This window comes from Mesocricetus auratus, unplaced genomic scaffold (assembly GCF_017639785.1).
Source record: "Mesocricetus auratus isolate SY011 unplaced genomic scaffold, BCM_Maur_2.0 Super-Scaffold_100011, whole genome shotgun sequence".
Lineage (NCBI taxonomy): Eukaryota > Metazoa > Chordata > Mammalia > Rodentia > Cricetidae > Mesocricetus > Mesocricetus auratus.
This window is the reverse complement of record NW_024429195.1, coordinates 16,622,565-16,649,234: the sequence shown is the minus strand read 5'-3', so window position 1 is coordinate 16,649,234 and position 26,670 is coordinate 16,622,565.

The window sequence follows — 26,670 nt, the reverse complement described above, 5'->3', positions numbered from 1 at the left end:
GATGTCCTCTTTCTGCATTAAAACTCTTGAGGGGTATTCTCTAGATGGAAAGATAAGCAAACACAGTCAAGTTTTGGATCCACACATTCTACATGTGCTTCTAATATTTTTGTTTCTACGCGTTCTAATTCCTTTGCAGCCTCAGGTAATAATATTCATGGACTATTTAAGTCCTTGTCTTCTTTGAGGGCAATTTTCAGCTGTTTTAAATCATACCCTTCTACTCCAATAATTTTATTTGAGAAATTTCTACTAGTAATTTTTGAATATCATTAAGAATCTAGTAATGATCTCTACTGATCTGTACTTTTTGTGATTTAATTTTCTGCGTATCTATTTTATAACCTAAATAGTTGATAGGATCAGCTATTTCTTTCCTGTGGCAATCTGTAACCCCTAGAGAGGTAAAATTTCCTTTACTGCATAAAACATCTTTTCCAACATTCCTTACTTCAAATCAGCCAGCAATTTGTCATCCATATAATGGTACACCATGGATCATGGAAATTATTTGTGAATTATTTCCAAAGTTTTTTGCACAAAATACTGGCACAAAGTAGGAGTATTTAACATTACTTGTTGAAAAATCTTCCATTGAAATCTCTTGACTAGTTGAGAAATGTGATAGGAAGGCATGGTGAAGGGAAATTAGCTCTATATTTTTCTTGTAAAGTATAGTGAAGAAGCAATCTTTCAGGTCAAATATAATAATTGGCCATCCTTTAGGTATCAGGGAAGGTAATGGCATCCCAGGCTCTAGAGTGCCCATAAGCTGAATAACTTTATTGATAGCTCTCAGATCAGTGAGCATCCTCCTTTTTTTGCAGTTTAAATTTGGATAAGAAACAAGGTTGCTTCACAAGTCAGTTCCAGGTCCCTCTCCCTTTCCCACCCCTCCTCCCATTCCCTCCACCCAACCCCCCCCCCCGTTAACCCTTCATTCCCCCAGGGAGGGTGAGGCCCTCCATGAGGGTGTCCATAGTCTGTCATTTCACATAGGGCAAGGCTTAGACCCTTCCCCAAGAGTTCAGGGTGAGAGTACACCTCACAGTGTTCTATGGGAGTCCAAAGTCCGTGTATATATTGGGATGGGTACTGATCTGCTGCCCAAGGCTCAATAGATTACCTAGGCCTCCTCACTGACACCCAGATTCAGGGGGTCTTGATCAGTCCCATGCTGGATTCCCAGGCTGATGCCTGGGATTCAAGAGTTAACCTTTGTCTGGTCAGCTGTTTCTGGGGGTTAAACCAGCCCAGTCTTAATCCCTTTGATCATCAGTCTTCCCTCTCTGTTACTGGCTTTCTTGAGTTCAGCTCAGTACTTAACCGAGGGAGTCTGCTTCTTCTTCGATCAGCCACTAAATGAAGTTTCTGTTTCCCAGACTATCTTGCCATAGGATTGTAGGCTGGCACTCCCCAGATCTATGTCTAAAATCCATATAAGAGAGAGTACATGCCATGTTTCTCTTTTTGTGACTGGGTTACCTCACTAAGGATGGTTTCTTCTAGTGTCATCCATTTGCCTGCAATCTCATGATTCCATTGTTTTTTTCTGCTGAATAGTACTCCATTGTGTAAATGTACCACATTTTCTCTATCCACTCTTTGGTTGAGGGACATCTAGGTTGCTTCCAAGTTCTGGCTATTACAAATAAAGCTGCTATGAACATAGTGGAACAGACATCTTTGTTGTATGAATGGGCATCTTTGGATATATGCCTAATAGTGGAGTTGCTGGGTCTTGTGGTAGCTTTATTCCCATTTTTCTGAGGAATCTCCATACTGATTTCCAAAGTGGCTGAACCAGTTGGCAATCCCAGCAGCAATGGAGGAGTGTCCCCCTTTCACCACATCCTCTCCAGCATAAATTATCATTGGTGTTTTTGATTTTAGCCATTCTGACGGGAGTGAGATGGTATCTCAGAGTTGTTTTGATTTGCATTTCCCAGATGGCTAAGGATGTTGAGCACTTTCCCAAGTGCCTCTCAGCCATTTTAGACTCCTCTATTGAAAACTCTCTATTTAGTTCTGCAGCCCACTTTTTAATTGGGTCCTTTGATGTTTTGGAGACTTGCTTCTTGAGTTCTTTGTAAGTTTTGGAGATCAACCCTCTGTCAGATGTGGGATTAGTGAATATTTTTTCCCATTCTGTGGGCTGCCTTTTTGTCTTGCTGACTGTGTCCTTTGCCTTACAGAAGCTTCTCAGTTTCAGTAGGTCCCATTTATTAATTGTTGATCTCACTGTCTGTGCTACTGGTGTTATGTTTAGGAAGCTGTCTCCTGTAACAATTCGTTCAAGGGTACCACCCACTTTCTCTTCTAAGAGGTTCAGTGTGGCTGGATTTATGTTGAGGTCTTTGATCCATTTGGACTTAAGTTTTGTGCATGGCGATAAACATGGATCGATCCGCATTTTTCTACATGCCAGTCTCCAGTTATGCCAGCACCATTTGTTGAAGATGCTTTCTTTATTCCATTTTATATTTTTAACTTCTTTGTCAAAGATCAGATGTTCGTACGTGTGTGGGTTAATACCCGGGTTTTCAATTCGATGCCATTGGTCTACCTGTCTAATTTTGTGCCAATACCAAGCTGTTTTCAGAACTATAGCTCTATAATAGAGCTTAAGGTCAGGGATAGTTATGTCTCTGGACCTTGCCTTGTTGAACAGGCTTGTTTTGGTTATCCTGGGCCTTTTTTTCCATGAAAAATTGATTATTGTTCTTTCAAGGTCTGTGAAGAATTGTGCTGGGATTTTAATGGGGATTGCATTGAATCTGTAGATTGCTTTTGGCAGGATTGACATTTTTACTACATTGATCCTACCTATCCAAGAGCATTGGATATCTTTCCATTTTCTGAGGGCTAATTTAATTTCTTTCTTTAAAGATTCAAGGTTCTTACGATACATGTCTTTCATTTGTTTGCTTAGCGTTACCCCAAGGTATTTTATGTTGTTTGTGGCTATTGTAAAGGGTGATGTTTCTCTGATTTCTCTTTCAGCCCTTTTATCATCTGTATATAGTAGGGCTACTGATTTTCTTATGTTGATCTTGTAGCCTGCCACTTTGCTGAAGGTGTTAATCAGCTGTAAGAGTTCCCTGGTAGAGTTCTTTGGGTCACTGATGTAAACTATCATATCGTCTGCAAACAGTGAAAGTTTGACCTCTTCCTTCCCAATTTGTATCCCCTTGATCGCCCTTTGTTGTCACATGGAAATAGCTAGAACGTCAAGTACCATGTTGAAAAGGTATGGAGAGAGTGGACAGCCTTGTTTTGTTTCTGATTTTAGAGGAATTGCGTTGAGTTTCTGTCCATTTAATTTGATGTTGGCTGTTGGTTTACTGTAGATAGCTTTTATTATGTTTAAGTATGTCCCTGTTATGCCAGATCTCTCCAAGACCTTTATCATGAAGGGGTGTTGGATTTTGTCAAAGGCTTTTTCAGCATCTAGTGAGATGATCATGTGATTTTTGTTTTTCAGCTTCTTTATATGGTGGATTACATTGATGGATTTTCGTATGTTGTACCATTCCTGCCTCCCTGGGAGGAAACCTACTTGATCGTGGTGAATTATTGTTTTGATGTGTTCTTGGATCTGATTTGCCAGTATTTTATTGAGTATTTTTGCATCAATGTTCATGAGGGATATTGGTCTGAAGTTCTCTTTCTTAGTTGTATCTTTGTGTGGCTTGGGGATCAAGGTTATTGAAGCCTTATAGAAAGAGTTTGGCAGAGACCCTTCTGCTTCTATTGTGTTACCATACTTCTATTTAATAACAAATACAAGAGAATTCCATGAACTGGTGGGTTCTTCAATATGTCCAGCATTTAGGTGTTACTGAACTAGCTTTTCTAAAGCCTCTAGCTTCTCAGAGGTCATAGGCCATTGCCCTACCCGGACAGTTTCATCTGTTAGCCATTATAAGGATAATACTTTTGGTTCCTCAGTAGGTGTGGCACTAACATCCTGTTTCTATATGGCTTGTATGTTTTTCATCTGTTTTCTGTACTGCCTTACAATGTTTTTTCTACCATTAAGAGCTTGTTTATGATTCATATCTAATACAGGAGTAACGTTAATCTGTGTATTCCATTGATGCAATAAATCACAACCCCAGTGATTGATAGCAATATCTGCTATATATGGCCTCAGTCTTCCTCTTTGTCCTTCCAGATCTGTAGAGTCAACCCATCTCATTCTTTGTCACTTTAGATAGGTTTCAATTCTAAGAACTGAACATTTACTTCTTGTCGGGGCTATTTGGAAGGCCAAGACTTTTGAGTTATGATGTTGACATCAATTCCGATGTCTAAAATTTTGATAATCCCCCGCATTATTATCTTGTAACTTGGGTCAGTGCTCCTGTATAGAAGTTTGCCAAAATATATGTTTTTATAATTTCCTTCAGTTATGATTGTTTCATCATCAGGAGATAATCTATGATCCAAAGTCGAATTATTTAAAATAGGCAGTGGTTCTTCTAATTGTCCTTGGAGATACTGTCCTCCACCATCACTGGGAATGATGGGACCACTTTTGACATGGAGGCCTTCGAGAGGCCACTCGAGGAGTTTACCAATTGTAAAGTGTTACCTCTTTTGTCTGTGGATGACCAACATTCATTGGCCTAGTGTAGGCCTTTGCCATATCTGCTACATAATCCAGAAGTTTGAGGCCTTCTGTTGGAATCATTCCTAGGAGGAAGATTATTTCTAAGATTGCCTTCTGTATAATTCCTTATTTGATGTCCTATTATTCCACAGTTAAATCATTTACTATTTTGATGTCTTTTGAAACCTCTGTTGATTGCCTCTCCTACCCAAGCTTCTATATCATCACGATTAAGGCAGTTGGCATATCCGTGCCTCTTCAAACCTTTAGAAATTACTTCTTCTACCCAATCTTCTGTATCTTGATCTTTGTATTCAAAGTTAGCTCTATATAGGACCCATTCCTCCAAGGGTGCCAATATTATTTTAAATGACCAAAGTAGCTGTTTGCATTGTGGATTTGCATTCTCATAAGCTAAATATTCTATAACTGTTCACCCAGAATCTGAATCTGTTACCTGTACTTCTACTGCTCTGGAAAATTTTTCCAAAAATTCAGTGAACCTTTCTTTTGGAACCTGTACCAAATTGGTATGGGGTTGAATTGTCTCTCCTGTTTCATAAACCTGTCCAAAGCATTCATACCTGATATATGACATAAAGATAATATGTGTTCATCCGACATAGTCTGAGAAACATCTCACAATGAGTAAATTGGAGATTAGTTACAATAGAAAATTAACGGCACAACTGAAAGCTCTACAATAAAAAGAAAAAACTCAGCAAAGAGGAGTGTGCACCAAGAAATAATCATATTGACAGCTGTAATCAAAGTAGAAACAAAAAATACAAGGAATCAATGTAACAAAGAGGTGGTTCTTAGAGAAAATCAGCAAGATAGACAAAACTAAACTAAACAAAAAGTAGACAGTGAATATTCAAATTAACAACATCAGAAATGAAAAGGGGGCATAACAACAGACACTAAGTAAATCCAGAGAATATTAGGCTCATATTTTGAAAACCACACCTTCATCAAATTGTCAGGGCGTAGGGCACGGGAGGAGGGGAGGGAATGGGAGAGGGACCTGGAACTGACTTGTGAAGCAACCTCGTTTCTTATCTAAATTTAAACTGGAAAATAAAATATATATAAAAAAAGTTTGCATTTTTTAATCATACAAATCTTTCACTTGCTTCATTGGTGTTACCCCCATGATATTTTATACTATGTGTGGCTGTTGTGAAGGGTGTTGCTTCCCTGATTTCTTTCTTCTTCTGTCATTTGTGAATTGACATTTGTGAGTTAATCATGTATCTAACATCTTTGGGGAAAGTGTTTTTCTACTGTAAGATTTCGCTTGTGGAAGTGACATTAAAATTTATGTCATCTGCATATAAGGATACTTTCATTTTTTCTTTCTAAGTTGCATTCACTTGATCTCCTTCTGTTTTATTTTTGCTCTAGGTAAGATTTCAAGTCCTATATTGATTTGATATTGAGATAGTGTTCGACCTTATCACTTTCCTGATTGTAGTGGAAAAGCTTTGAATTGATCTCCATTTGTTTGGCTACAGAATTGTTGTAAAGCTGCAATTTTTATGGTGAGGATTGTTTCTTGTATCCCTATACTCTCTAGATCATTAGTCATAAATGGATGCTAGATATTATCAAAGCCTTTTTGCCATGGAATGAGATTCTCAAGTGTTGTTTTTCTCTTCAGTATATTTATGTGGTGAATTACATTTATTGATTTTCCTTTACTGGATTATCCATGCGTCTATGCAATGAAGCCTACATGGTCATGGTGGATGATTTTATTGATGTTTTCTTGGATTCATTTTGCAAATATTTTTGTGTGGATATTTTGCATCTGTGTTCCACAAGGGATATTGTTCTGTTATTATCTTTGTTTGTTGTGTTTGTATGTGGTTTGGATATCAGGTTAACTTTGGCCTCATCAAATTAATTGGGTAACACCCCTTCTGTTTCTAAGTTATGAGTTAATTTGAAGTGCATTGGTGTTAAATCTGAAAGTCTTGAAAATTTTGAGCTGACAACATCTGGCTTTAAGCATTTGTCTAGTTGGGAGACTTTTAATGACTGCTTCTATTTCACTAGGCCTTATAGTTCTATTTACATTTCTTTTCTGATGTAGAAATAACTTGCTAAGTGGTATGTATGGAGACCATTATCCATTTCTTTTTGATCTTCCAATTTGGTGCAGTACACATTTTTAAAGTACACCTTTCTGATTCTCTGGATTGTCTCGGTGTCTGTTGTTATATCCTCCTCTTTATTTCTGATTTATTTTGTTGGATTCGATATCCTTTTTCTGTCTTTTGTTAGTTTGGATAACAGTTTGTCTATCTTGACTTTTCTCAAAGAATAAAATCTTAGTTTCACTAATTCTTAAAAATGGTTCTATTTATTTCTATTTTATTTATTTCCGTACCAAGTGTGATTATTTCTTGCCTTCTATTTCCCTTGGTTGTTACTACTTCTTTTCATTCTAGAGATTTCAGGTGTGCTTTTAAGTTGCTAATATGAGATCCCCCCAGTTTTTTTTAAATGTAGGCACTTAATCCTATGCATTTTCTTTTAAGAACCTTTCATTATGAGCCATAATTTTGTGTATTCATTGTCACTGAATCTAAAAAGTTTTAAATTTCTTTATTTATTGTCCATTTTTTCATTCAGTAGAGAATTTTCAGTTTTTGTGACTTTGCATGCTTTCAGTTGTTTTTATAGCCACTGTAATTTGTCATGTCCAGATAGTATATGGAGAGCATTACTTCAAATTTCTTGTATCTGTTGAGACTTGTTTTGTGTGTATGTGATCAATTTTAGAGTAAGTTCTATGACCTGCTGAAAAGAATGTATATTCTTTTGTGTTTGTTTGAAATGTTCTATAAATATCTACTAGATCAATTTGGTTCATAATTCTATTAGCTCTAGTATTTCTCTGTTTGGTTTTTTGTTTGGATTATTTGTTCATTAATGAGAGTGGAGTATTGAAGTTTCTCACTATCAGTATGTTAGGATCAATATGTGATTTAAACTGTGGTAGTTGTTTTTATTTTACATTCTTGGGTACAATTGAAATGTCAGTTTTTGTGGATTTTTTTCCTTTTATAATTATCATTACCTATCTTGTTTCATTATATATGTTTAGAAGTATTTAGTAGTCTCTACCCCTATTTTTCTTGACTGGATTTGTTTAGAAGTCTTTATTGTTGTTGTTGTTAGACATTTGAATGCTACATCAGATCGCTTCTTAGATCCCTTTGCTTGGACAATCTTTTTCAAACCCTTTACCCTGAGGCAATGAATATTCTCGATGTTAATATATGTTTTCTGAATGCAGCAGAAGATGGGTCATGTTTTTGCATTCATTCTGTTAGTCTGTGCCTTTTCATTGGGAAATGGAGGTTTCTAAGCTATTAATAACCAATTATTGTTGATTCCTGTAATTTTGGTGTTGGTGTTGGTGGTCGAAGGGTGTGTGTGTGTGTGTGTGTGTGTGTGTGTGTGTGTGTGTGATGTATCATGCTTGTCTTCTTTTGATTTTGCTGGTATGACATCATTCTCCTTGGTTTAGTAATCTTAGTTGGAATCTGTCGCCTCTTAGAGTGTGCAGGACATCTGTCCAGGCACTTCTGGCTTTTAATTTCCATTGAGATGTCAGATGTAATTCTAGTAGGTCTATCTTTATATTTTACTTGCTCTTTTCCCTTGCTTATTTTAATATTCTTTCTTTGTTTTGAATGTTTAGTGTTTTAATTTTTTAGATTTTATATTTTCTTTGATCAGTGTATTCTTTTCTCCTGTCATATCTTCAATGACTTAGATTCTTTCTTCTACCTCTTTTTTGTGTTAGTGAAGCTTGCCACTGTAATTTCTGTTTGAATTCCTAAAATTTTTCATTTCCAGAATTGCCCTACTTTGTTTTTATTTTTTCATTTCTTTTATTTCCATTTTCAGCTCCTAAATAGCTTTATTCATTTCCTTTCACTGTTTATTTGTGTTTTCTTAGATTAAGTGATTTAGTAATTTCCTCTTAAAGGACCTACATAATCTGCATACATACAGGTGCTTTTAATGTCTTTTCTTGAGCATCCATCTTGTTGTATAGCCTAGTTCGGTAGTATAGGTGGGTTCCAGTAGAAGCATATTGTTCTGGATGTTATTAATTTGGCTTATTTGTTTGTTGTTTTTGTTCCTTGCATATATTTAGGCATCTAGAATTGGGATGAGTAGTTCTAGGTAGTGATTTCTGGATTTGTGTTTGTTAGATGGGTGTTTTGTTCTTTGTTTACACTCTTGATTTTTGTAGAGTGTGATGTTTATGTTGCCTTTTTATGAAATTTTCTTTGGACCTGATAGATGTAGCCACTGTGAGTTCCAGATAAAATATAGTTTTGAGTAGTAGAAGCTAATGCTTAGGGATGGAGATAGGGGAGGATTCTGAGGCTGTTCAGAAGGTAGAGTAGAGTGTTCAACTAGGATCTACTTACTTCATGTTCATGTAAGGGGAAGAGACAATGAAGAGAAGTCACCACAGCTCATCTAATATAGCACTGGGAATGAGTCAAGCTGGTTGGATCTATATGAACAGAAGGCGAGATGAAGATCTACAGACAATGTATCTGCTCCCCTGACAATAGACATTGTAGATTGGGCCAGGATAAAGCACCAAGTGTGGGAGGAAGGTTAGGAGGTAATGGACTGTGGGATCCACAGGAGATGTGGGCAGACAGAGAAGGAAGGATGTAGAAGGTGTGCTTTTGCAAAGGTAGATATAAGACCAGGAGATTGAATTTGGAGGAGAGGAAGGAGTGGTGACCTGAACCACTGGCCTACACACTAGGCATGTTCCCAGTGAAAGTCTACTGGTGTTGGAGGCTAGGGTAGGATGAGTTGTGATAAGGAAGGTTGGGGAAGGTCTTTGTGACCCTTTGTTAATGAGGTTAGAGAGGAAAGGGAGACAACAGAAAGTTTTCTGCTACAGATCTGGGGATGAGACCAGGGATTGGCTATGGAGGAATAGAAGGAGAGGTATGGATCTGCTTTCTTCCTACTTCTTTTAGAGGGAGCGGCCTGTTGGGAATACAGACTTGGACAAAGCAAGGAGTATGGGAGGGAGGTTGGAAAGGAAGATCTCTGTGATCCACAGTTGTGAAAACTGAGTCAGGGAAGGCTGACACTGATGTTGTGCTGTTGATGAGACTGGGTTCAGGGAAAAAAATAGCCTTATGGCTGTTTTATCTATAGGCAGGTAGTACTGAGGTCCCATGAGATGTGGTCTGGGAATACACACTAGTCTCTTCTTTCCTTATAGGTTGTTCAAAGTTTGGTATTATCTTTTGGACTAGGAAACAATGTGCTTGCTTGGACGCCTTAGGCTTCCTACACCAGTGAAAAATGACGTAGAATTTGTGTTGTTTCCCCCTAGTACCCTGTGCCACTATACATGAAAAGAAAGAAACTATGCAAAAACCCTAGATTTACCCTACTACCTGCCTCTAGTTATGGAAGATTCCACCACTCAAGAATTTATGGAAATCTTTGTAACAGTTCTACTTACCAAAATTTTGCTTCTTGTTTTTAAGGATTTTATTGTTTTACCTTTTGTTTTCATAACAGATATGATAGTTCTCATCATTTATCTCTTTATCTGAACATTACTTGAGATTGAAGCATACAGTGAAACATACTCACTAAAGAGATGAATGTAAATATGTAATATTTCTGTCCCAATGCTTGCAAACATGTGAATATAAAACATAAAATATGTGAAAAATCAGGAACATATGAGTTTTCTAAAGCTTCCAATTGTGTTTCACAGACTCAAGTATGTTGAAATGTAATAAATTACTTACAAAAGTTAAAAAACATTGATCCACAATAAACAGTTCTCTTAAAGAGAAGTCAAATAAATTGATTTAAAAAATGAAAAAGTCAAAGACAACTTTGAATAATGAATTCAGCAATATGGCTCAGAAAGTCATCAACAAGATAAATTTCTGAAAAGAAAAACAGAAATTTCAGAAATAAAATTCTCCATAAAAAGTCAATGTTACCCCCAAATAATCTAAAAAACCAGATGAAAGACAGGATATCAGAGTTTTAAGACAAAATTTCTGAAATATTATGTGTAAAAAGAAATATATAAACATAATAAGGAACCATAGCCGTAGCATTCATGACTTAACAGACATGGTTAAGATGTCACAGGGTAGCATGGGGCACATATTAAACAAACAGCATAAACACACCTTTCTGTGACACCTAGCATTACAGCATATACACAAATAATTGCAGGAACTTACTGGGCACCTAGACTAGCCAAAATATTGACCTTCAGGCTAAGTGATAGATCCTGTCTCAAGAGAGTAAGGGAGACAACAATAGAAAGAGGCACTTGATATTTTATTTTTGCCTCTACCTGCACAAAACATTCATATATACAAATACACATATACAAATAACACATACTAGTAAATAGTAAGAGAGAGAGAACAGAGACAGAGAGACAGAGAGAGAGAGAGACAGAGAAACTAAAACCATGAATAGATGCTATGGAAATAACTACTTTACACAAAACATATTAAAGGAAACCATAGCATAGAAAAAAATTTTAAAAAGTTAATACTCAGGTGATGAGAAAGGCCAATGCAATAGGGAATATAATATTTTTATTTACCAGTATAAGAACTTACACACAAAGGATGGAGGGTCAGAAGCATGTCTGTCTTCCAGAGGAAGAAGGAGAAGAGAGATTCGTTTCTCTTTCATTTCTTTTTATCCTAAATTTCCTTATCCCTGACACTAGGGTGGATAGCTTTGCAGGGCTCACCCCTACACTCAGGAGAACATAATGGTAAGAGCAACTATGTGATTACTATTATTGGTTATTGTTGTATTTGTTTTGCTGTCTTTGGTTGGAAAGACAAATGATCACATCGTATGCCAGGCCAGACTCAGACTCAGTGGGGTCTTCATGTGAGCCACCAAGCCTATCTTTAATTATTATTAGGTTAGTAAAATATAAAACCATTCAACTGAATTAGATACAAATACTACAAATATTTTTATTATGCATGACAGGCGGTTTAATGCCATTAAAATTATCCAACAAGTTATTGCCTTCAGCAAACTTCACTCACAAAGACACAGACTGAAAGTTAACAACTAAAACAAAACAAAAAAAACCCTCGAGATTGTAATTACTGTACAACTGAGTGTTAAACCAACTGATCCATTAAAAGCGACCAACAGAAAACAATTTAACACATCAACAAAAGTAAGAAATATATATTTAAAAGTAAATAAGTATGTTATTTAGCATGAATTATGTGTTTTCTTATAATACATACCTGGTAGTTTTTGTTTATTTGTTTTGTTTTCTTAACTGGAAAAGGTTATTTGTGTTAATTCCTTAAAAGACTGGAACATTTGAAACTATTCTAAAATCAACATCTTATGTGAAAACACAAAGAATTTAGGTGAATGATGGTTAGGCATGGAACAGTGCTGTGTTTTTTACTAGCTGTGGAAAAAAATAACAACACTTAACATGTTTGTCACATTATCTTAATCTGAGTATTGATAATATGTGTTTTCAAATACATAATCAGCTATAATACTTATATTTAGTGGTCTTAAAAACAGATCATTTTGTGATACTTGGTTTAATGACAAAATACTGAAATTTTAGATTTTTTTGGTAAGTGATGGAATTTGTTGTTGAAATACTATAAAAATAGGCAACTTAATCTTTCTAATTTCCTACTTCTTACTTATTTCCAAAAATGCATATATGGTGTTCTTTATTGGATAATTTTTTTAACTATATGCCATGATCAAAGCAGAGATGTACAGCAGATGATTTTAGGAGTGAGGCTGTCAATACAGATTCATACAAATGAGTTTGCTTGGGAGGCTTCTAATTCAAAGATAAATTTCTGTAATTCCTGGAGTCACCAGGCAAAGAGCTCCACATATATGTGTTAATTAGAAACCATAAAAATAATGAAAATAGGCCGGGCAATGGTGGCGCACGCCTTTAATCCCAGCACTCGGGAAGCAGAGGCAGGCGGATCTCTGTAAGTTCGAGGCTGGGCTGGACCAATAGCTCCAAAACAATACAGAGAAACCCTGTCTCGTATAAACCAAAAAAAATGAAAATAAATCATTTGGTGTTGATGAAAACATTCCTCTGAGTAGAATACATGGCAGGAATAGGATTCAAGTACATTATGAAGAGTGAAATATATTGCAACAAATTTGAACAATCAATATAAACCAGTTAAACTTATTCACTCTGATAACGAGTGGTGTTTGAAAAGCAGCTGTTGCTCATTGTCCATTTGAGTTGAGAGTGAAATTCATTTTAGATTTACTCGCCCGTTATTATATGCCTCTCCTTTCTCTGTGTTCCAAGTCAAGACTATTTTCTTGAGACTGACATCATAACTATATATTTTTTTATTCTTTATGATTTGTTACATTTCAATTATATGTATGTGTTATGTGAGTGCATTTGTGTACAAGCTTACAGAGGCAGGAGATTCAGCATCCCCTGTAAATGGGTTTACAGCTATTTTTCAGCCACCTGACATAGGTTATGACCCCCTTATGAGTAGTGTACACTTTTCTTCAGAACCATCTCTCTAACTCATTAGCATTTTTCTTTTATTGTATAGTCACTTGTGTTTGAATGGATGCTGTGGAAAAAATACAACTAACTAGAGTCCCTCTTTTATGAACCTTCAATGGAAACATGAAAAGCTACATCAGTGCCACAGGGAATACTGGGGCCCTTCTCCAAGCCTTTACAGCATAGTTTTATGGCAAGAGAAGCAACATGAGGTTTGCTTGTGCTGACATAACACTTAGCTCCAATAATGGAGCTATGCTTACACAAAAGTATGTACTTGAACCCTTGCCCTTAGTCTCTAAGCCCTGCCTCAGAATTTACCTTAGGAAAGAAGCAGGAAACAAAGGAAAGAGTTTAAAATTTATTACAAGCTAGATATTTTTCCCCACCATGGCTATTAAAGAAATAACCCAGAAACAAAGACAGGGCCATATATGTTATCACGAGTGAAAGAGAAGACATTGGTGGGTTCTGAAATGGAGAGGTTTTTTTTTTCTGGCACATTTAGCAGATTTGGAGGGGGGCTAAATTTGGTTAAAAAAGGGTCTTGTTCATATCAGAAACCTCTTTTGATGACTTCCTTTAAAACAACAAAACAGAGTATAATGTCTCCTAGAAGGTCACTCCGTAATACTTAATGACTATAGATAGTATAATTTAGTAGAGGTATTCTAAACAGAAAATGTTTTAATGTAGTTCAGAAAAATTATGCAAATTCCTAAATTATATCACTTTTTATTATTAATACATAGAAATGTTGATTCATTGGTAAATATGCATTTCCCTTTATATTTGTAGTGAAATTGAAAAAATAAAATAAATATTAATGAATTTCCCTATTATCGTATTTTCATAGTTGAAATAATATTTTCTTTGGCTGGGGAGGTATCTCTGTGAGATCAGTGATCATTGAGCAAGAATGGGAACTAGAGGGTTGATCCCCACTACACAGACAGAACATAACTGAAAATACTTCTCCCTCTAGCCATAATTCTTGAAGTGGAGGGAGACAGGAGCATATGAGTACTCCAGGTCCATTTAGTCAAGAATACAAAGGGATTTTCAGAACTAATGATAGACTTTGTCTCTAAAAATAAGATGAGCTGCAATAAAATAAAAGAACAAGAACTGACATTTGAACACCAGTGGATCATGCTTAGACAAACAGCTAAAAACCACATACACACACACACACACACACACACACACACACACACAAACACACTCCCACACTGGGGGGAGACTGAGAAAAAAAACAATATTTAAAACTGTCTCCTTTGGAGGCAGAGACAGACAGATGCCTATGAGCTTGGAGCCAGCCTGGTCTACAGAGAGTGTTCCAGGATAGCCATGACTGTTACACACAGAGAATCCCTGTCTCAATAAAGCGAAACAAAAAACAAAACAAAAAACAAAGAATGACTCCTTAAGCAGAATTAATAAAAACTACCCCTATTATTCCCCTATGTATTTGAATATCTCTCTAGATAAAACAACAAACAACAAAAAAAGCAAAGCAAAGAAAATAGGTTTTAGAGCTTAGCAAGTGAAAATGAGACTTCTGGCTTTTAATTAGTTGAATTTATTTTATCAGTATAAAAAATTGTGAGTCTTTTAGAGACCCACTTTGTTCTTTTAAAATTATTTAATTATTTCAAAATAACCTGGTGCAATATGGCAACCATTTATAAATAAATTAAGTTACATACAGCCTCATTTTTTACTATCATGTGTAATGTGGTAATTGTGCAGAGATCTGTTAAGTCCAAATTTGAAGACAATTATTCTCAATTACTCTTTCCCAATATTTAAAAGCCAAGCACTAGTAAGAACTAATTTGTTTTAGCTTTACGGCTGGATTTTATTTTGATTTTTTCTATGTCGCATGGGAAAATTTTTAAAAACTACATTTCTTCATCTACGTAGAGATAATTAAGGACTCTTCTTGTTTTTCTTAGAATTTAAAGTGCATAATTTAAAAGATGTATGCAGATAGTGAAATTTGGCCACAATGCCATCTGATAATGCCAGCCAGAGACAGCTTGTGTGTAGGAAGCATCATTATGTGTCTGTAGTGCCATTACCTGTAAGAATAGAAAAAAGAAAACACATTGTTTAATTGGAGAAATGGATAATACAGTCACAGATTATCGTGTGTGACTAACTATATTGTTTACAAGGGCCAGAAACTGAGATGATTTGATAAGCATAGAGATTAATAACATAAATGTAATAAAGATAAATTCAATTTAAAATTAAATAAATACATATAATTCTCAAAAATGTTTCACCTTCAATAGATGAAATCATAAAAATAATTTATAAGTCAGTGATTAGGCTTTGGATGAATCCTAGTAATTGGGATGCTGAAGAAGGAGAATTTCTGTGAGTTCAGGGTCAGAGAATCAGAGTAAGATATTCTCTGACTAAAACATGATTTTACATTATTCCCTGTTATGGGAGATTTTAATGTTATTTCATTTGAAATATCTAATTTCACAATTCTCTGAGTACGCATCAGCATATCTAACTGATAAATAGAAATCAGAAATGTGTGCAGACTGATGCCATTTTCTAAGGTAGAGGTAACTATACATGGTTTTCATTCACCTGAAAGCTTCCTAAGTATAGAGCCCGATTTGTTGTGAAATCATATAGATACAAGAAAAGATCATGGAACTGAAGGGTTGATTCAACATTAGTGTATGGCTGTTGCTAGTGAAATATCCAGCAGTTATGTGACATAGAACAATGGAAATTGAATAAAAGACTGATGAATTGTCCTCATTTCCTAATTCACATCTTACTCAAACTTACTGAGATGTAAAACTAATATAATGCAGGACACAACATTCCCATCATCATCTCATGGAAACATCTCATTACTTCCTCTTGATCCAGCTTGATTCAGAATATTTCTCAGTGACTCACAGTAAAATGAAGTTAATATATGTTGAGACTCACAAGAAATAATTTGAGATTTCACTGAAAAACATAAATTTCATGAGTTAGTTTTTGATTTTATATATATATATATATATATTTGTGTGTGTGTGTATAACAGAGTTTACTTTGCTTTAGTATCTTTAAACTTTTTATAATTTTTGAATAACGTATTATGAGCATGTTACATCCACTACTCTCTCCCTTCCTCCTTCCACTCCTTCTAACTCCCTAATTATTCCCACCCATTCCTTTACTAGCCTCCTATCCACCTGGTACATTTATTTAATGTAGGTCTTATGAAAATGTTCACTGTGGCTTATTTTTAAATTATTTATGAAGGTGTTAGAATGAATTTGTCTCTGATATGTAGCTCAGGGAGAAACCTGTAACTAGAGTAACTCTCAAGAATTCAAAGGAGACCCCATCTAAAACTCCTAGCAATTGTGAAGATGATGCCTGAATTGACCTACCTCTGTAATTAGACTGATGAATACCACAGCTATCATCATAGAGCCCTCATTCAGTAACTGGTGGAATTAGATGCAGAGATCCACAACAAAAAGCCAGGCCAAGCTCCTGGAATCCAGGTTAAGAGAGGGAGGAGGGAACATATGAGCAAGGGAGGTCAAGATGATTATGGAGAAATCTTTTTTTTTTTTTTGACAAATGGTTGTTTCATTAAAGTCATTGTGGTTCCATAAAGTACAAGTAGGACTAATGAATAAATAGTTTCATGGAACAATATTTTAGTTTATATAAAGAATTTTCTAACATGTAGTATGTCCAAGTTAGGACAGGTGACAAGAAGAGAGGCCTCTCCAAGTTCTTTCCTATACTGCAGACCTCTAGTTGTATAATGTGATGTTGGGCATGATAAACTATCCAGTGTACTCGTTTCCAGGTAGACAGCTGTGCAATACTGACGTCACGAGGGCACCTAGGCTATGTGGTCAAGTCTATGTTTCTGTTAAATCCTGAAGGAAATATACTCTGTTAATATTTGTGACCAATAGTTATATTTTCTTTTTTTTTTAGTTTTTTTTTATTTTAAATAGCTTGTTTTACATGTCAATCCCAGTTCCCTCTCCCTCCCCTCCTCCCGCACTCCCCTTCCACCCTCCCTCCCACCCTATTGCCACATACTTCCACATAGGGGATGTCTAGAGTCTATCATTTTACTCTTGGTAGGGTCAAGGCACTCCCCTAAGAGTCCAGGCTGAGAGAGCATCTCTCTTTGTGCTATAGGCACATGAAGACAGATTGTATACCAGGAATAGACACTGATCCACAGCTCAGAGCCCCATAGGTTGTCCAGGCCTTCTCACTGACACTCACATTTGGGGGGGTCCAGATCAGTCCCATTCTGGCCTCCCCACTGTCGGTCTGGGGTCCAAGAGCACTCCCCTGTTCAGATCAGCTGTCTCTGCTGGTTTTGCCAGCCCATTCTTTGCCAATTTGCTCATCATTCCTCTCTCTCTGTCACTGGGTTCCTTGGGTTCAGTTCAGTGCTTAGATGTGTGTTTGCCTCTGCTTCCATCAGTCCCAGGATGAAGGCTCCCGGATAGTTATAGACATCAAGTTCATTATCAGGAATGGGCATTCGAGGTGGTCCTTCCACTATTGCTTAGCTTGCCAATTGATGTTATACCTTTAGATCACTCGAGGTCACTCTGGTGCCTGATCTGTCTTCGATCCTATGATTCCCTCTTCCCCCTATTCTACCCCCACCCCCTCAAATTGATTATGGAGAAATCTACAGAGACAGTTGAACCAAGGTCATGGAAACTCAGGAACTCTAGACCTCTAGACCTCAAATGTGGAGACTCCAGTGGACTGAACTAAGACCCCCATATGTGGGAGACAGCTGTGAAACTTGAACTATCAGAGTGGCCCCTGACAGTAGGTAAGGGGGGGGGTGAGGCGAAGCACTATGGTTAGAATGTAAAATGAAATAAAAACATAAAAAATAGAAAACAAGAAATACCCTCTGTTGATGACAGAAGGAATTGAAGTTTTGAATTAGAAGGGTTTTTTCACTAATATTTTCTATTAGATATGCCTCCTCCAATTACTCAGAATACTAGGGTAAAGGACACAATTAATCTTCCTGAAACTACAGTGACATTGTTTTGACCTTTTGTTTTTCCTTTTGAAACTGACTATGGAAGAGTGATGATGAAATGGGAAATAGTTTAGTTTGCTTTGAAAGCCCTGACCATACTGAATACTGTACTCCCAGAAACAAACTATTTTTATTTACCTAAAATTGTAGAAAACTATGTGCTAAAACTTTGCTGGTAAAGTAGCTTAAAAATAATTCATCCATCATAGCTGTGCAGTATTTGTTGAGGACTTGGCACATGTTGGTTGCTGGGGAAACAGTTATTAAAAAGACAAGGTTTGTGCCCTTGAAGAGTTTGAAGCTGTCGGAAATGAGCTGTAAGTTATGCATGTATATATACATATAATTGCTTATTCTAAAATGGATGTTTAAGAGTATGGGGAAAGGGGCAGAATTGGATATGGAAGAACAACAGCATTTATTTTAAAACAGAATTGTAAAACATTCAGGTTTGCATTTCTGAAAGATGCCATGACTGTCCAAAGTAAAGAATTTCAAAATAAAGTGTCTAACCATTCCAGACTAAACATAGAAATGCTGTAGCTATGAAAGTATCATTTAGTGTATCCACAGGCAATGTTACTGTAAATGGAAAGATAAACTACCATCTATGGCAAAAAGAAGCTCTTGTGTTTTGAATCTGACATGTCATACACAGACTCATACCATAACTGTTCTTTGCTTATGGTACTGTATTGTGAAGCTACAGAATGTGTAGAGGGAGGTGCTTAGCAAGAAGAAGGATATCCTTAGGGATTGGTCTTGAAAAAGATATTGGCTCCTGAATCCTGCGACTCTGCTTTTATGCCTGGTCTGTCTTGTTATAAACATAATGTTCCTCAGGTCCCCTGCACCATAAACTGAGCTGATACTGTGCTTTCAGCATCATGATACACTGAAAGCTTATTTTTTAATTACAATATTTCTCCTTTCTCTTTCCTCCCTTTGAATCCTCCCATATGCTAACCCTCCTCTCCTTAATATTCATGACCTTTTTCTTCGGTAATTACTCCCATTCACCTATGTATTTTCATGTACAGATATATTCCTAAATATGCCAAACTCAGTTCATACAATGTTACTGGTATGTGTGTTTTCAGGGATGCCTGTTCGGCACTGGATAAGCGCTGAAGCTTTTTAAATGTAGGAGACCTGTTATCTCTTCTCTCCCTTATCTTATTGTCAGCTATTTTTTTGTAATTTAAAAAGAATTATTGACACAAGAGAATGTAAATGAGTAAAATTTTAAGGATATAGCTATGTTTATGCTTATATATAAGCAACAAAAAATAAGTCGCAGTACACCATGGTGAAGAAACAAAGTCCAGTGCATCATATTGCTTCTTTAATATATTAAATTTATTTGTTTGTTTTATATTCTAAATCCCAAAGTTTGCACTACCACCTGCAATGTTGCCATTTTTCCACATCCTCCACAACATGAGCTGTGAGTTGTATTTTTAATCTTAGGCATTTTGACAGTTGTAAGATGGTTTCTTTTGATTTGCATTTCCCTTAAGGATAAGGATGTTGAACATTTCTTTAAGTGTTTCTCGGTCATTTGAGATTCTTTTGTTGAAATTCTGTGTTTAGATTTGTACCCATTTTTAAGTGGATTATTTGGTTTTTTTTATGTCTAGTATCTTGAATTCTTTATGTATTTTAGAGATCAGTCCTCTGTCAGACGTTGAAGTTGAAAATGGAGATTTCTGTCCCACCTGGTGCTGTAGTCAGTTAGCCCCAAATAAACACATAGATGCTATATTAGTTATTTAACTGTTTGGCTGATGTAGTAGGCTTCTTATTGGCTTGCTCTGTCTTAATTATTCGCCCATTTCTATTAATCTATGTGATGCTATGAGGCTGTGGCTTACCCGTAATCTGGCATGTTGCTCCTTTATCTGCATGGCATCTCTCTCTGGGGGACTCTTTCTGCCTTCCCCTCCCCAGAATTCTCATGTTCTTGGATTCCTGCCTATCTTCCTGCCTGGCTACTGGCCAATAGGTGTTTTATTCATCAAATAATAAAAGAAACATATATACAGGAGGACATCCTACATCAGAAGTGGTGAAGATCACTTCCAATTCTGAAGGCTGACATTTTGTCCTCTTGATAGTGTCCTTTTCCTAAAATAAGTTTTCAGTTTCATGAGATTCCATGTATTAGCATACAATATTAGTGCATGTGCCATAGGTCTTACATTCAGGAAGTTGTCTCCTGTGTCAATGCATTCAAGGCTTTTTCCAACTTTATTTTCTATCAGGTTCAGTGTATCTGGATTCATGTTGGGGTCTTTCATCCACTTCGAATCCAGTTTTGTGCATGATAACAGATGCTTTCCTTTTTTCTAATGTATAATTTTGGCTTCTTTATCAAAAAAGTATCACATGTCCATAGGTGTGGGGATTTATATCTGGTACATCAATTTGATTCTGTTGTTGATCAACCTGTTTGTTTTTATGCCAATACCATGAGTTTTTTATTACTATTGCTTTGTAATAGAATTTGAAATCAAGGTTATTGATAACTCTGGAATTTTGTATCTTTATATGAATTTGAATATTGTTCTTTCAAAACTCCATAAAGAATTGTGTTGGGATTATAATGGGGTTTTGTTGAATCTGTAGATTACTTTTGGTTAGATGGCCATTTTTACTATGTCAATCCTAATGATCCATGAACATGGGAGATCTCTCCATTCCCTGATAACTTTTCCAATTTCTTTCTTCTAAGGTTTGAAGTTCTTGTCATACAGGTCTTTCACTTGTTTGGATAGAGATACATTTGGATATGACATTTTATATTATTTGTGGCCATTATGAAGACTACTATGAATTGTTTCTTATTGCTTTCTCAGTATGTTTATCATTTGTATATAAGAGAAAAACTTATTTTAGTTATTCTTGTACCTAGCCACTTCACTAATGCTGCTTATCAGCTGTAGGAGTTCTCCAGTACAACTTTTGGGATCAGTTGTGTATGCTATCAAATCATCTGCGAATAATAATATATTGACTTCTTCCTTGCCAATTTATATCCTCTCAATCTTCTTTAGTTGTTTTACTGCTTTAGCTAGACATTCAAGTACTATATTGAATAGATATGGAGAGTGTGGACAGTTTTATCTTGTTACTGATTATACTAGAATTGCTTTCATTTTCTCATTTGATTTGATGTTGGCTATTGGCTTGCTCTATATTCCTTTTTTTGTCTAGATATGTTGCTTTTATTCCTTATATCTCCAAGACTTTTATCAGGAAGGGGTGTTTGATTTTGTCAAAAATCTTTTACAGAATATGTTGAGAAAATAATGTGGTTTTGTTCTTTTAATTAATTCATATGGTGGATTACAATAGCATATTTTCATATGTTGTACCATTCCTGCATTTCTGGGACAAATCCTATCTGATCATGTTGGGTCATATTTTTGATGTGTTCTTGGTTCATTTTGCAAGTACTTATTGAGTATATTTGCATCAGTGTTTATGAGGGAAATTGTAGTTAGCATTTTCTTTGGTCTGTCAATCAGCTCTTAACTGAAGACCTAGAGACTTGTTATTAATCATGAATGTTAAGCCTTAGCTTAGACTTGTCCTACTGGTTCTTTTTAACTTAAATTAACCCTTTTCTATTCATCTATGTCTTGTCTTTCTTTCATTCTTTATGCCTACTTTCCTGCTTCTTTTCTTCCTTGTCTGTCTGTCTGGTCTTTGGTGTCTCACTGTTGTATAACAAGATTCTTGCCAGCCTGGCCCTAGAGACAAATCAATCCCAAATAACACACAGAGATTCTATTAGTTACAATGCTATCCAGCAAAGTCCAGGGCTTCTCATTGGCTAGTTGTGTTAAGTATTAACCCATGACTACTAACATATTTTCCTATAAGGACTTATCTTTCCCAGGATGCTATCCTGATGCATCCTTTTTTTCTGGGATCACATGGCAGCTTTAATCTTGACTAGATTTCCCAGTTTTATCTTGCTTCCATTTTGGCCAACAGTGCTTTATTTATTGACCAATAAGACAAACATATACACAGAAGGACTTCCCCTATCAATGGTGTCTCCTTTTATTTCTTTGTCTTTCTCTCCAAGCCTAAATTCCTTTTCCAACTTACTCTCCCTGCCGGGAAGTCATGAATGCAGGAGCTCTTCCCTTGATACTGCCCAGTCAGCCTTTTAGAGCAAGTCCCTTAGGCAGGCAAGGTAAAAAAAAAAAAAACAAATCATTGCATCTAAACAAATGCAGGAAACTTTGTGTAAGTAACAAATGTAACACATCTTTACAGAGTGAAAGAAATATTCAGCAACATAACCAAATGTAACGTATCTTTACATATTCAAACAGATGCAACATATCCTTGCATAGTTAAACTAATATTTTGCAACAGGTAATTGTACTCTCTTTATTGAGACTCTGTGTGGTTTTTTAACAGGGTGAGTGTGGCATCATACAAATAGTTGGCAATATTCCTTCTGTTTCTTTTGTGGAATAGTTTGAAGAGTCTTGGTGTTAGCTGTTCTTTGGTTGATTTTATTATGATTTGTAATTTGATATTATGATGACTTGCATTAATTTTTCATTTAAATTTTTGAAAAACTTTCTATCTTAGTTACTATCATATTGTTACTCCCTTAAATTGTGCTTATAACCAATTCATATGACAAGTTCTAAGTAGTATCGGCATGACTCCAGTGTTAAAAACCTGATCAAATAGGTGAAACAGCCACAGAGATTGAGAGTGGTTGAAAATGTGTAGAAACATATGAATGAAATGGAAGGGGAAAGTTTGTTAACTTAGTTCTTCACATATTTAAAATTAAATAGAAATAACCAAGGTTTTCCTACAATGGACCTTAGGCACATTGAAGAGTAATGTTTTTGTGGATTGTTACACATGAAAATCCAAACAGAATGCATTCAAGAGAGGTGAGGAAGAAATAAATTGGAGAATGTGATTACTAGCATTTATTCTAATATTATTTTCAATAGAATAGATAATTAATAAGGGATATATGAATAAATCCCCATGTGAAGTTTATTTTTGTTCTTTTTAATCTGTTTAGGTATTTTTGCATTCATTTTTTATCATATTTTCATTTTTAAAACAATATTTTCTCATTTTACATACAAATTCCAGTTTCCATTCCCTCCCCTCCTCCTGTCTTTCAAGCTTCCCCCCACCCCACCCCTATCCACTCCTTAGAGAGGATAAGGCTTCCTATAAGGAATCAACAAAGTCTGGCAAATGACTTTGAGACAGGAGCAATCCAGCCCCCATATCTAGGCTGAGCAAGGTATCCCTCCAAAGAAAATGAAATCCAAAAGCCAGTTCCAGCACTAGGGATAAATTCTGGTCCCACTGTCAGTGGTTCCACAGACTGCACAAGATACACAACTGTCATGGACATTAAAATTTGGTACAATGCAGGCTTCTCCATTGTCAGTCTAGTATCAGTGAGCTCCCACAAGCTGAGGTAAGCTCTTTCGGTGGGTATTCCTAAAATGATCTTGAATCTTTTGCTCCCTCTCTTTGACTGGACTCTGAGAGTTCAGCCCAGTTTTTAGCCGTGGAATTCTGCATCTGCTTCCATCTGTTGCTGAATGAAGGTTCTATGATGATAATTCTAGTAGTCATCAATCTGATTACAGTGGAAGACTAGTTCATGTACCCTATGGGTCTTAGCAGGGGTCATCTCTGTGGATTCCTAGGAATTTCTTTAGTGTTTTTTTAAATTTTGAATGAGAGAAAATAACATTTAACATTTATATGATAGCAAAATGATATACGTACACTGACAATAATACTATAAAATGTGGTAAATGTGCTGTAAGGGAGGCTGAGAAGCAGAGCATCTTGGGCCATTAGTAAGAATGTGACATTATTAACAGACATCAGAATGGACTTAGGAGCAGAGACTATTAATGCATTCACAATAAAAACAATGTGACATATCAGGGAGTAGCCATTTTCAGTTCATCAACGTTGTGTAGTAAGCAAGAAATAAAGTTATAAATTATGAAGGAACCTTGTGGAAGGAACATAAAGAGAGAGAAAACTAAGGAAGAATTATAAATGAAATAATCCTAGAAGCTCTATGAGAATGGATAATGGAACAAAGGAAGCAAGTGTGTCACATTCAACATATCTTTGACATTGTCACAGATTCTTGTCCTTCCATGTGGCTTTACTTATACATTGAAATATCACAAGATACATACATCTTTTTTTTTTGTGGGTTTTTTTTGCCTTAGTTTGGCTTTTTGATACAGGGTTTCTCTGCATTATCTTGGCTATTCCAAAACTCTCTAACTTAGTGACCAACTCAGGCTGTCCTCAAACTCAGAGATCTACCAGCCTCTGTCTCCTAAGTGCTGGGTTTAAAGGTACATACTACCATGGCCCTGTATATAAAACTGATTTTATTTGTGGAAAGTTTTCTCCTTTTTTCAATTATAATATGCGGTGTCTGCCAAAATCCAAATAAAGCATTCAGGAAAGCAATCTGTAATTCAAATGTACACACCTAATCTGTCTTACAAACAGCCTCATATTACTATAAGGGTTTCAAAAAGTTTTGTTCATCTTAGTAAGTGAAAATAATTTAAAATGATTTACAAACTATGCCATTTATGCTACTCACTGGACAAACTAACTTTGTGGCAGGATTGTGCTTTAATCCTTCATGGCAACCATAATCCTCACACAAAGGCTGATGTAGTAAAAGACATTAAAGGAACATACTGAAAGATCTGATGTGCTTATCCATATGAAGCAAGCAAAGATGCTGGACGGTGAGATGACCTTTGCAAGGTCTTGGCAACAACAGGATTTTGAGTTTAGATACTTGCAGAAAAATATTCAGAGCATATTTCAAGCTGTTTTGAAAATGGATTGATAGCTCTTCTTGGTGGTTGCTTTGAATTTGAATGCTACTCCTGTAGGCAGAATGCATTAGCATTCATTTTAAACAGGAAATGGTGGCATCATTCTTACTGTAATTCCTTCTCAAGTCATGAGTACATTGTGCAGAAAGTAAGCTAAAAGTTCAAGCAAATTTTACATGAACTGCTTAGCCTCTGCTTAGACAAAAAATCTCCTACCAATGATTTGTTACTTTCTGCTGACAGATTTTGCTCTGGAAATTTTGGTGTCTTGTTAATTCTTGTTTTTCTGTGTTGTACATGAGTCATCTCAAGACCAGATGTGGAGGCAGAGTTCCTTAATAGAGAGAGCAAATAAGGGTAGTATGTTATCCACAATCTAAAACTACTGCCCTCTCCTTTCTGCCAGTCATTTTTTTTTTCAGCTTAAACAACCCCCATTGGGATCTAAAATTTTCACCCACACGCGCTGAATTCATTTGCTCTGGAAACCACCATAACTTTATAATCCTCCAGAGATCGAGTGTGCAATCAGTTCCTGTAAAAGCCTATTTGTACTCTCTTACTCAGTTATGGGTATAAAACACAATAATATATCCTCTTACCCCAAGGGCAAAACATTTCCAACATGTGCTGTTTGATTAATACCAAACTGTGATAGAAGAATTGATTGGTTAGATATTACATATTTAAATCTGTCTACACTCAGATGTTCAGTAACAAACATATCTATACTGTTTTCAGTGCAATGTTGGAAATGTTCATGTTTCTCTAAGCAAATGAACATGAATCTAAGCAAAAAATAAGTTAGAGAATCTATTTTAGTTATTGTTAAATTCAATGAATATTACATTACAGAAAGAAATGTCTCCAAATATTTGGTAGTAGTTATTCTATATAAGAAATTAAATAGTTTCCAAATATGTACTCACAAAGACAATTTATATATATGTATATAATACATGTGTAACACACTTTAGTCATTTTCACTTCTATTACCCTTCCTTACTTCTCTCTCACTTGTGTTGAAGTCAATTTTTCAAAAAAGCCCTCCTCCTACCTTTATGTCTTTGTTGTACTGTTGTTGTTTTTCGTGATAATATAGTATTTATGGCTATGTGTACAGCAGGGGGACTTTGAGCATTACATCATTCATTGAGAGGGGCTTCTAAAGCACTAGCCCTCCATGATGAACTATTGGTAGTAAATGGTCCTTGGAGATTGGGAAATCATTTCTTTTTCAATGATCAGTAGTGTAGCAATCCTATAAATTTATTCTTTCTGATGGATAATTGTTTTGCTGTAGACATGTAGCACAAGTTCAAATCATGATAACTATATACAGAGGCTTACCAGGAGGTACGTTAATTATGATAATTGATTCATAACCATAAAATTGTTTCCCTACTTGAGTGTTAACCAACTACCATCCAGTAGGTAATGCTTTGAGTGGAAAAGGTAGGGTCTCAGTCTCATAGTTCAAGAGAATATGACTCAG